General features: G+C 55.1%; 1 long non-coding RNA gene across 1 annotated transcript; it reads left to right on the top strand.

Annotated features, from left to right (window-relative positions):
- Positions 1-8,016: 8,016 nt before the first annotated feature.
- LOC135990498 (uncharacterized) lies at positions 8,017-11,768 on the top strand. The gene is made up of 3 exons (XR_010606420.1): positions 8,017-8,279; positions 8,800-9,250; positions 11,624-11,768. It is a non-coding gene; the product is annotated as an uncharacterized LOC135990498 (long non-coding RNA).
- The last annotated feature ends 352 nt before the right edge of the window (positions 11,769-12,120 follow it).

Genomic DNA, 12,120 nt, shown 5'->3' on the forward strand with positions numbered 1-12,120 from the left:
AGCCCATGCTATTGTCCCGCTCCCTGTCGTCGTTTCTCTCCCTGCATTCTGCCCCCGTCCTTTTTTCCCTTCCTCGCTCCATCTCTCGGTCCTGCTCCCTGCCCGCCCCCATTCCTGTTTCTCTGCCCTTCTCCTTGTCTTTCCCCTCGTTTCTCTGTCCCGTTCCCTCTTTGTTTTTGTTTCCGTGACGCTCTGCCCCGCTCCCTGTCCCGCGGCCCGGCGCCCGTTTCTCCTTGGTCTGTCTCTCCCGCTGCCCATTCTAGGAGTTTTCCCCACCGTCTGTGTCCTGCTGCTTGTCTCTGATCTTGGCCTCTCCTTCCCTTTGCCCTGCCTCCCTGTCCCTTTTGCCTCTCTCTCTGTGTCGCCTTGTCTTGCGCCCTGTCCCTGTCTTTCTCTGAGAAGCTGACCTGCTCCTTGCCCTCCTTTTTCGTGGAATCACAGGCTCATTCTGCTTGGAAAAGACACGTGCAATTTTATAATCTCTCGACTGTTTAGAGAAACCGCCTGGAAGAGATCATTCCTTTTCTTGTTTTCTTTTCTTTCTTTTTTTCTTTTCTGCAGCGCACGGCCAACAAGCGCTGCCGCTGGGCGATCCCTTATTCTGACTAATTCCTCTGCTTCTTTCTGTGCTATTTTCTTAAGATGCTGAACTCTAATTTTGAATTTTTGTTTTTCATAGGGGGAGCTATGAACACCTGATGGTCAGCAGATCCCGCAGCCCAGGCGGGGAACAGAACGTGGGGGAGCAGAGCCCAAGCGGGAGACGTGGCAACATCTTCCCTCCCCACCGTGCCATGGGGCAGCTGCCGGCCTGTGGGATGGGGGCTGCGACTGTTCGGGGCGCTGCCCCCTGTTTTGAGGAGTTGTGGTATGTACATATGTAAATGGCATTATGAGAGCAAGGAGCTGCCCTGTGGGGTCTATTTCCCTTTTCTACCTTTTTTTGGAGAGAAAAGAAGGGGGGATTTGAGGGGGTGATGATGATGTTACTGGGGGGTGTGCTGATGGTACTGGAGGAGCAGGCCAGTGAGAGATGGGGGGGTTACAGCCCCAAAATGCCTGAAGGATCATGGGTAGGGTGTTTAGTGGTACTGTGGGGAGGAGAAATTTCTCCCTGTCCTCTGCAGGGAAAACAAAATAAAACAATCCTACATCAAAGCTGTCCTGGAGAAGTACTTGCTGTTTGTCATTCAGGTTCTAGAACTGCCGGATGTCCTGTTAAAGGTTGTGGTGGTGCAGGTCAGGGATCCCCAGGCTGTGCCGAGACCACAGGACGGCTGCTGGTGGAACAAAAGTCAAGGAGAACTTCTCAGAGGTAAGAACCTTTCGATTTGCTCTCCTCAGGACACATCCATTTGCTTCTGGGCCTCTCACAGGCTTACTCGCCACCTTGTTCCCTCAGAAACCCGTTTCCTTCCAGTTCCTCTGTGATTGCCCCGCCTGCCTTTGCGTGCCCGCAGGCTCTTTGGTGGCATCAAGGTGCCCGTTTGAGCTTTTGCTTCATTAAATTCCCCTCTTTTTCTCTCTTCCCCTCAAAACTTCCCCATTTGCTTTTGGCACATCCCAGAGGCCTCATTTTTCCCTCTTGTACCCTCTCAAGACCGCTCTGTTTGCCCCTCCGCTCCCTTTAGAACTCCTCTGATTTCTACCTGCTCCTCTCAGGACAGCTGAGCTTGTCTTTTGGTTACCTGAGAGCCCCCATTTACCTTCCGTGTGCGCGCCCCGCTGGAGCCCGGAGCGGTCCCGCCGCGCCGCCGTTCGTCGCCGTTTCTGCGCGGCCCCGGTGAGTGCCCGGCCCGGCCGGCTCCGCTGCGGCTCCGCCGCCCCGGAGAGTCGGCTCTGGGAGCCGTGCTTGTGGGGAAAACGGGCGCAAATGGCGCGGTCCTCGCGCGGCTGCGCCCCGAGGAGGGTTCGTGGGGGCGGAACACGGGGAGGAGCAGCCAATGGGACGGCGCGGTGGCGTGGAAAGCAGCCAATCAGAAAAAACGCCGAAAAAGAGCCCGCTAGGGTGTATTTTAGCTCACCGGGAGGATTGGGGAGCCACCTGGGGATAACGTGAATAGAGAAACCTCGATGAGATGTAGTGGTCAGTGGCAGAAGTTGATTGACGGGAACCTGAGGAATCCAGCCGAGCAGATCCACCGGTCATAGTAAAGCCAGGGAAACACAGAAAAGAAATGGAGTTTTTAATTGATACTGGAGTATCTTGTTCTATTTTGAACCAGGAAACGATACCCTTAGATAAAGATTTTGTAACTGTAGTGGGAGCTACGGGCCAACAAGAGAAAGCTTTATTTTTACGGCCAATCAAATATAAGTTAGGAAAACCAATCGGAATGTATAAGTTCTTATATACGCCTAGGTCTCCAAAACTGTTACTAAGACGAGACCTATGAAAACAATTGAAAGCAATCATAACATTCAAACGGGGGAAAGTGAGATTCAAGATAAAAGAGCCGGGATTTTAATTGGCAATGATTCAAACTGACAAGCAAAGCCAAATAGCTCGGGAAATATTGGATCAAGTATTTGCAGGGGTATGGGCTTCGGCAGTTCCTGGTAAATCAAAGAATGCAGAACCAGCGAAAATTAATTTGAAAGCTGGAGCTGGACCAGTCAGAACTAGACAATATCCTCTGAAATTAGAGGATAGAGAAGGGGTAAAAGAAATGACCGGTAACTTTTTGCAGTTTAGGCTGCTGATAGAAGGTGGGTCAGAAGCGAACACTTCAATCCGGCCTGTAAAGAAACCAGACAGTAAAAGCTATAGGTTAGTGCAAGATTGGAGAGCAATAAACAAAATTACCGCAGATTGACACCCGGTAGTAGCTAACCCTTACACATTGTTAGATAAATGGTGAGATAATCACAAATGGTCTACTGTGTTGGATTTCAAAGATGCCTTTTTCTGTCTTGCATTAGCCAAAGAGAGTCAGAAGCTTTTTGCTTTTGAGTGGGAAAATCCCTTTAAGTGGGAGAAAGACCCAATTAACCTGGGTCGTGTCACCCCGGGGATTCAGGAGCAGCCCTGTGATTTTCGGAAACCAGTTAGCACGAGAACGTGACGCCTGGGAAGCTCTTCCGGGCAACGGGACTTTGTTGTCTCCTTATAGGCACAGAACCCGAAGAGGGTTGTGTGCGATGGACTGTAAGCTGACTGATTTTCTGCGATTAAGTGAGCATCGGGTTTCCCAACAGAAGGCCCGGCTGATGCGGCACCGAGTGACTTATCTGGGATTGGAGATCTCCGGAGGACGGCGAGAGCTGGGGACAGAGCGGAAAGAACCTGCTTGCCGGACGCCGGAACCGGCGACGGTAAAAGGGCTGCGGACGTTTCTTGAAAGGACAGGTTGGTGCGGGCTTTGGATTCCTAATGATGGACTCTCAGTGAAGCCTTTGTACGAACTGTTAAAAGAAAACAGCTCCGAGTTGAATTGGACGGGAGAAGCCGGGAGGGCTTTTTCGCAACTGAAAAAGGAACTGGCGAGGGCTCCGGCCCTGGGCCTCCCGGGTGTCACCAAACCATTTTGGTTGCACTCACACGAAAGGCAAAGTATTGCTTTGGGTGTTCCGGCGCAGCGGTTAAGGTCTCCTGAGCGAGCCGTGGTCTGCTTCCCTAAGCAACCAGACGAAGCGAGCAAAGGCTGGCCTGGCTGTCTTTGAGCCGTGGCAGCTGTCGCGCTCGACGTGCGGGAAGCTCGTAAGCTCACTGTGGGACAGCAAATGACTGTATTAGCGTCCCCTGAAATACCAGGCCGTGTGGGTGGAACAAGATGATGGAAATATTGCTACTACTGACATTGTCAATCCGGCTTCTCTCCTCAGTGGATCTGTTTCGGAGCCTGTGGTGTCCGATTGCTCGGAAACAACAGAAGCTGTTTACTCCAGCGGACCGGATCTAAAGGAGCAGCCGGCCACTGGAGGATGCCGAAGGCTCCTGGTTCACCGTCGGAAGCAGCTCTGCGTAAAGCGAGGAGTACGTCAAGCCGGGTGTGCGGTGACAACTACCCACAAGGTAATCGAAACTAAACCTTTACCTGCAGAGACTTCTGCCCAGAAAGCTGCGCTCACACGAGCTTTAGAATTACCCAAAGAGAAGAAGGTTAATATTTGCACTGTTTCAAAGTATGTTTTTAGAATGGTGCGTGCCATTTGAAAAGAACAAAGTTGATTAACAGCAGAAGGAAGACAGATTAAATATGATACTCCAGTTGTTGGAAGCTGTGCCGATGCTAGAAAAGTTGCCATCGTGCGTTGCAAAGGGCATCGAAAGGGAGCAGTGATCAGGAAATTGGAAATAAATGGGCAGATCGCAGATTATACTGCTAGACAAGCAGTGTCACGGCCCCCCTGCCCTGCCTGGCCTCGCTGGCTTTTCTGTTGTTCTGTGGCGGTCCTTCTCCCGCCCTTCCTAACTGCTTTCCCCTCCCTCCCCCAGCCAGCCATCCCCTCTTTCTTTTCTCTCTTCCTGGGTGTTTTTTTCTTTCTGCGTATCTCCCTCCAGCGGCCCAGCACCGTTGGTTTGGTTTGTTTTTTTCCGCTCCGGCGCCGCCCCGCTCTCTGTGCCTCTTTCCCCTGGCTGTCATTCTGTGGTGCTCCTCGTGTCTGTGTTTTTGCAATTCCTCCGTCTCTGTCCTGCAGCCCATGCTATTGTCCCGCTCCCTGTCGTCGTTTCTCTCCCTGCATTCTGCCCCCGTCCTTTTTTCCCTTCCTCGCTCCATCTCTCGGTCCTGCTCCCTGCCCGCCCCCATTCCTGTTTCTCTGCCCTTCTCCTTGTCTTTCGCCTCGTTTCTCTGTCCCGTTCCCTCTTTGTTTTTGTTTCCGTGACCCTCTGCCCCGCTCCCTGTCCCGCGGCCCGGCGCCCGTTTCTCCTTGGTCTGTCTCTCCTGCTGCCCATTCTAGGAGTTTTCCCCACCGTCTCTGTCCTGCTGCTTGTCTCTGATCTTGGCCTCTCCTTCCCTTTGCCCTGCCTCTCTGTCCCTTTTGCCTCTCTCTCTGTGTCGCCTTGTCTTGCGCCCTGTCCCTGTCTTTCTCTGACAAGCTGACCTGCTCCTTGCCCTCCTTTTTCGTGGAATCACAGGCTCATTCTGCTTGGAAAAGACACGTGCAATTTTATAATCTCTCGACTCTTTCGAGAAACTGCCTGGAAGAGATCATTCCTTTTCTTGTTTTCTTTTCTTTTTTTTTCCTTTTCTGTTCGTTTGTTTGCAGCGAGGCAGCTCGCGAGGACAGGTGAGCTGCTGGACTCTTGAACAAAAACGTTGAGGGCGAGGAAGGGAATCCTGGCTACGCTTAGGCTTGGGGAAGTGTACGTGGGTATGCGTGTCTGTCATCCGCGCGGCTCTGGGAAAGCGCGTTCCAGGGCAGCTGAAGCTGCCCACGGGTCAAGAAGAAGGGCCAGGGGTCTGAAAAGAAGCGGGCGCGCTGCGGCGGCGCGGGGTGCGCGGCGCGACCGCGCTCGGTGCTGCCGTCTGGTGGCCACAGGCCGGTACTGCAGCTGGGAAGCGGCGCCCTGTGCCCGTGCCGGGGCGGGGGCGAGGGGGGCGCTGCCGCTGCGGGCGGGGTCGTGGCCGTGGCCGTCAGAAAGCGGGGGGGCAGCGGTCGGACCGGCCGCCGGGAAAAAAAAAGAGGCCCCCGGCTGTCGTGGGGCAGCCCCGCTGCGAGTGGGCACGGGCGAGGAGGCGGCAGGAGGCGGCAGCGGCGGCGGCGTCTTCTCGGTCCCGGGCAGAGGGGGGAGAAACCTGCCGGCTGGCGCTCCTTAGGGTCGAGCGTTTCTCTTGTCTTTGTTCACAGTGAATTTATGGGCACACTGGAAATAGCCTTGAATGTTTAAACGTAGAACTGAATTTTTAGTGAGAAGTGGCATGGGTATAGTTAATTTTGGAGCACCTGGGTGCCAGTTGAAATGTAAGGAATGCAACGGGATGGAAACTAGTAATCGAACCTGGGGTTTACTTGTGGGTTTTTTTTCCTTGTTAATATGTCGATGGCATGTTGTCCTGCGGCTCGATCCCCGTTCTGTTTAGTGGAGTCTTCAATTGAGGACATTCAGGTGAAAAAATGTGTCCTTCCAGAAAAGGACTAATCGTTCGTAGGGCTGAGAGAGGCTTTTAAGTACGTGATCAGAATTGAAGCTGAATACTACTTTACGATGCTGCTGTTGGTCTTCGCTTTCGTTTGTTTCCCCGCCGCTCCCTAATGTTTGGGAGCTCCAAGTCGGATTTTATTTTTTTCAATGACTAAGACGTGTTTTTCCCCCGGGAGGGGCTGTGCTTCAAAAGGAATGTGTTTGCTCAGAAATGTGCAAGTCCGTTGGTGTAAGACAAACAGAAACCCACCGTAGTCAAGTTCGAAGCGTGTGTCTGGGAGATGGATGGTTTAATTTTACGAGTTCACACCTATGCAATTGTAGTGCCGGAGGAAAATGAAAGCTAAGGGCTTTTTGTGGTGTGGGTAGGCATCCGCACACCTTTTTAGGATAAGCGAATGACCGCGGTTTGTTCTTTGCTTTTTAGTTTCCGTCTTTGAAGCTGCACGGCCAAATGGGCTCGGGGTCCCCGCAGGGCGGCGAGCAGGCGAGTGAGGATGCAGAGCGGGCCAATCAGACGGCGCGAGCAAGGTTGAGGGGCGGAGCGCTGATAGGCGGAGAGAATGGCGATTGACGTGCGTAGGCAGCCAATGAGGTTGCGGGAGGGGCGGTGCTTGTGAAGTCCCTACTGCGCATGCCCAAATGGGCGCAGTCCTCAGTCAGGTCCGGCGCAGGCGCGGGCTTGTGGGGGCGGAGCGCGGGAAGGAGCATCCAATAGGAGGACAGCGCGGTGGAGTGGAAAGCAGCCAATGAGAGCGCGCCGACTCAATCCAGTTGGAATAGCTAGCTCCCTGGCAAGCGTGTCCGTGGTGTCTCGGGGGGGTACCGGGAATGAACGGGACGGGCGTCGGGGCGAGGGACGGGAGGCTGCGGAGCTCTCGCTGCGGCCGGCTCCCGGGGATCTGGAGGCAGGCGGTTCAGGGCAGGGCAGTCCTTGGTGAGGTCCCCGGAGCCGGCAGAGGGGCATGAGGTGACAGGCGGGAACCTCCCGCCGGGTGTCGGTGCCCGCTGAGCGCGGCGGGACGGTGGGAGGGAGCGAGGGGAACGGAGCGGCGAAATAGGCGGCAGGTGAGTGCGGGCGTGGCGAGGGTGACCGTGACGTTGGAACAGGAGGAACGGGATGGGCCAGTGCGGTGGGGAGGTGTTTAGTTAGGTTTCCCCCTCCTGCCCTCATGGCCGAGCTCGCGAAGCTGGTGAGAGGCATGTGACTCTTAGGGCAGGTGGGCTAAAGGTCTGCGGCCTGGAGCCGTGTCTCCGGTGCAGCGCCCGTTCCCGGTATTGCAGTCTCTCCGGGAGCGGCGCAGCCCCCTTTTGTCAGGGGGATGTTTAAAAACAGAGCTAAGGTGCGGTTGCAGGTTCGGCGGCGTGGCGAGCGGGTTGCCGCTTTGGCGGAAGTGCGGAAGCTCAGGGCGAGGCCCGGCGGGTTCTGTGTCTGTACGTGTGATGGGATGTGTCCACCCACGCCAGGCTCAGGGTCCTTCCCGGCCCGAGCGCCCTCCCCGTGGAGAGGAGCCCCGTGGAGCCGTGGCACCCACGCGCTCAGCTTCCCCTTTCTGGACAACGTGGCACAAGAGAAAGAAAAAGAAAACGCACACACAAAAAGACAGCGCAAGACCTCGCGCCCAATATGCACGTGGCTTTGCGCTTCGGGCGGGGAGGCGATGGGCGGAGGGAATGGCAATTCAAGTGCAGAGCGGGCCGATCGCGTGCTTGCATGCTGCCGCGGGCCGGGGACTGCTGGGGTCGGGACTCAGAGGCGCTGCCTCCGGGTGCCGTCGGCCAGCAGAGCAAGCGGGGCGCGTTAGCCTTCCGGCACCGGGCTGGCGGGCGGCGGTGTTCGTTTTTGGGACTTGCGGCCGTCCCTGCGACAGGGGCGCTTTCCTGCCGCGGCTCTCTGGTTTTTTTGGTTTGTTTTGGTTTGGGTTTTTTTGCGGGATTCCCGCGGAACGCGGCCCGCCTGCTCGCCCGGGGCTGCCGCGCCGGGTCTCAGTGCTGCCGCCCTGTGGGCAAAGCGCGGTACTGCAGGCGGCCGCCCCAATGCGGTGCCGCGGCGCGCCTCGGTGCTGCCGTCGTGTGGCGAAACTCGGGTACTGCAGCGCACGGCCAGCAAGCGCTGCCGCTGGGCGATGGCGCAGGCGCCCGTGCCAAAGGAAACGCCAAAGGAAAATGGAAGAGAAGGGTTTTTTCTGGTGTAAGTAACCATCCGCACGCCTTTTTAGTATAAAGTGAATGACCGCGGTTGGTTCTTTACTTTTTAGCGTCGCTCTCTGGAGCTGCACGCTTTCAGCTTTACTGACTGAGCCAGATGCGCAGCAGCAGCAGCAGCAGCGTCGCGAGGGCCGGAGCTGTGGCGGCGGATCCGTGAGCGCAGATCCCGCTGGCGGCGCGAGCCCGTCCCGCGGCCTCGCTGGGGTTGTCTCCTGCGGCGGTGCCGGAGGGAAGGGGCGAGACGCTTTCTAGCGTCAGCGAGAGCGTTTCCTTGTCCGCTGAGTGTGTCCCAAATGGTGTCAGTTTGTCTTAATGTTGTCTCGAATTGCTCAACTCGCTCTGTCTTTTAAAAGATGCCTTGTGTTTCAAGGTGGCTCATTTCCCCCAAATCCTCCGTTAGCTCAGCTGCTCTCCTCTCCCTTATTCCGACTGAATTCCTCTGCTTTCTTCTGCGCTATTTTTTTTCAGACGCTGAACTCTAATTTGGAGCTTTTGTTTTTCAGAGGGGGAGCTGTGAACGCCTGATGCCCCCTTCTGGGGCTGCGCACAGAGAGCATGAACCGCCACAGCAGCTGCGAAACACGCCGAACACCCCGAGTCTGCATGTGCAATGGGGAAAATAATAAGAAAAAGAACAATTTTAGGCCCTGGGGAAAGCGAACTCTCCCTGGCTGCGTGCAGCTGGAAAGCAAAATGAACCATATTTTCGTGCATTAAACCAAAAGCATGTTGTGAAAAAGTGCCCAAACCTCTCAAAATTAGGCATTTTTGAAGAGGTTAAGGAAAAAAAAAAAAAACCAACTTGTCTTACGGACAGGCACACTACCCCCGTTTTGGGGCAAATACGGAGTGAAACGCCAGCAGTTGCAGGGGCATTGCTGGGGATGATCCGGTGTGGAGTCTCTGTCGTGGGTCAGTTCTTCAGAGCGAATTCTCCTTTGCGGGTTGTCCCAGGTGAGTCGTCTGCTGTGGGTGGTCCCGGGTGGACCCCCCAGGTGCAGGTCACCCCCACACACGTCCCGTGCCCCCCCCGCCCCGCGCACCTTTCTACTTGCGCTGCCTCCCGCGTGTCTCTGCCCCTCCCCAAACGATTTCTCTCCAAACGTGCCCCGCGGGCATTTTTTCCCCCGTGAGACGTGTCCCCGCTCCCTCCTCTCTCCTCTCCGGCCCCCCCGTTCCACACTGCCCCCCCGTCGCCCCGTTGCTCGCGGACCCCCGGGGCACCTGCGCTGCCCCAAAGCGCCCCTTGTCTCCCCCCGTAGCTCTGTCCTCCCCACCCACTCGCTGCTCTGCAGCCCAGCGCCATGGGAGTTGTTTTCCCTGGGAAGCTGTATTTCTATTTCTAGTCATATATATTTATGCATATGTATATATACACATATGAAATTAAGTTTCTATAGATGCTATATAGAGAGATACCTATATGTATATTTTATATATGTGTGTATATATATATGTATGCAGATGGAGCATCCGAGGGCTCTAAGGGACCGAGAAAGAACTGGAAATGGAAGCAGAAATTAAATAGAAGGGAAAGCCGCGCCGGCTATGCAAATCGCCTGGAGGTTCCAGCGAGTGGGTGGAGAGAACGCGAAGGGGGGTGCAGAGCGGGCCAATCAGGACGCGCGAGAAAGCTGGAGGGGCGGAGCGGAGCGCAGCGCGGGGCAAACGGGGAGGGGTGGTGATAGGCGGGGAGAATGGAAATTGACGTGCATAGGCAGCCAATCGGGTTGCGGGAAGGGAAGCGAAGGGGCGGGCAGGAGGGGGCGAGTCCCGCGGGCTTCCCGGTACGCATGCGCAAAGATGGCCGCTGGCAAGCGCGGGCGGCGCTCTCGGCGGCCGTGTGCGCGCCCCGCTCGAGCCCGGAGCGGTCCCGCCGCGCCGCCGTTCGTCGCCGTTTCTGCGCGGCCCCGGTGAGTGCCCGGCCCGGCCGGCTCCGCTGCGGCTCCGCCGCCCCGGAGAGTCGGCTCTGGGAGCCGTGCTTGTGGGGAAAACGGGCGCAAATGGCGCGGTCCTCGCGCGGCTGCGCCCCGAGGAGGGTTCGTGGGGGCGGAACACGGGGAGGAGCAGCCAATGGGACGGCGCGGTGGCGTGGAAAGCAGCCAATCAGAAAAAACGCCGAAAAAGAGCCCGCTAGGGTGTATTTTAGCTCACCGGGAGGATTGGGGAGCCCCCTGGGGATAACGTGAATAGAGAAACCTCGATGGCATGTAATGGCCAGTGGCAGAAGTTGATTGACGGGAACCTGAGGAATCCAGCCGAGCAGATCCACCGGTCCTAGTAAAGCCAGGGAAACACAGGAAAGGAATGGAGTTTTTAATTGATACTGGAGTATCTTGTTCTATTTTGAACCAGGAAACGATACCCTTAGATAAAGATTTTGTACCTGTAGCGGGAGCTACTGGCCAGCAAAAGAAAGCTTTATTTTTACGGCCAATCAAATATAAGTTAGGAAAACCAATCGGAATGTATAACTTCTTATATATGCCTAGGTCTCCAAAACTGTTACTAAGACGAGACCTATGAAAACAATTGAAAGCAATCATAACATTCAAACGGGGGAAAGTGAGATTCAAGATAAAAGAGCCGGGATTTTAATTGGCAATGATTCAAACTGACAAGCAAAGCCAAATAGCTCGGGAAATATTGGATCAAGTATTTGCAGGGGTATGGGCTTCGGCAGTTCCTGGTAAATCAAAGAATGCAGAACCAGCGAAAATTAATTTGAAAGCTGGAGCTGGACCAGTCAGAACTAGACAATATCCTCTGAAATTAGAGGATAGAGAAGGGGTAAAAGAAATGACCGGTAACTTTTTGCAGTTTAGGCTGCTGATAGAAGGTGGGTCAGAAGCGAACACTTCAATCCGGCCTGTAAAGAAACCAGACAGTAAAAGCTATAGGTTAGTGCAAGATTGGAGAGCAATAAACAAAATTACCGCAGATTGACACCCGGTAGTAGCTAACCCTTACACATTGTTAGATAAATGGCGAGATAATCACAAATGGTCTACTGTGTTGGATTTCAAAGATGCCTTTTTCTGTCTTGCATTAGCCAAAGAGAGTCAGAAGCTTTTTGCTTTTGAGTGGGAAAATCCCTTTACTGGGAGAAAGACCCAATTAACCTGGGTCGTGTCACCCCGGGGATTCAGGAGCAGCCCTGTGATTTTCGGAAACCAGTTAGCACGAGAACGTGACGCCTGGGAAGCTCTTCCGGGCAACGGGACTTTGTTGTCTCCTTATAGGCACAAAACCCGAAGAGGGTTGTGTGCGATGGACTGTAAGCTGACTGATTTTCTGCGATTAAGTGAGCATCGGGTTTCCCAACAGAAGGCCCGGCTGATGCGGCACCGAGTGACTTATCTGGGACTGGAGATCTCCGGAGGACGGCGAGAGCTGGGGACAGAGCGGAAAGAACCTGTTTGCCGGACGCCGGAACCGGCGACGGTAAAAGGGCTGCGGACGTTTCTCGAAAGGACAGGTTGGTGCGGGCTTTGGATTCCTAATGATGGACTCTCAGTGAAGCCTTTGTACGAACTGTTAAAAGAAAACAGCTCCGAGTTGAATTGGACGGGAGAAGCCGGGAGGGCTTTTTCGCAACTGAAAAAGGAACTGGCGAGGGCTCCGGCCCTGGGCCTCCCAGGTGTCACCAAACCATTTTGGTTGTACTCACACGAAAGGCAAAGTATTGCTTTGGGTGTTCCGGCGCAGCGGTTAAGGTCTCCTAAGCGAGCCGCGGTCTGCTTCCCTAAGCAACCAGACGAAGCGAGCAAAGGCTGGCCTGGCTGTCTTTGAGCCGTGGCAGCTGTCGCGCTCGACGTACGGGA

This window comes from Caloenas nicobarica, chromosome 6, assembly GCF_036013445.1.
Source record: "Caloenas nicobarica isolate bCalNic1 chromosome 6, bCalNic1.hap1, whole genome shotgun sequence".
In the NCBI taxonomy this organism is placed as follows: Eukaryota; Metazoa; Chordata; class Aves; order Columbiformes; family Columbidae; genus Caloenas; species Caloenas nicobarica.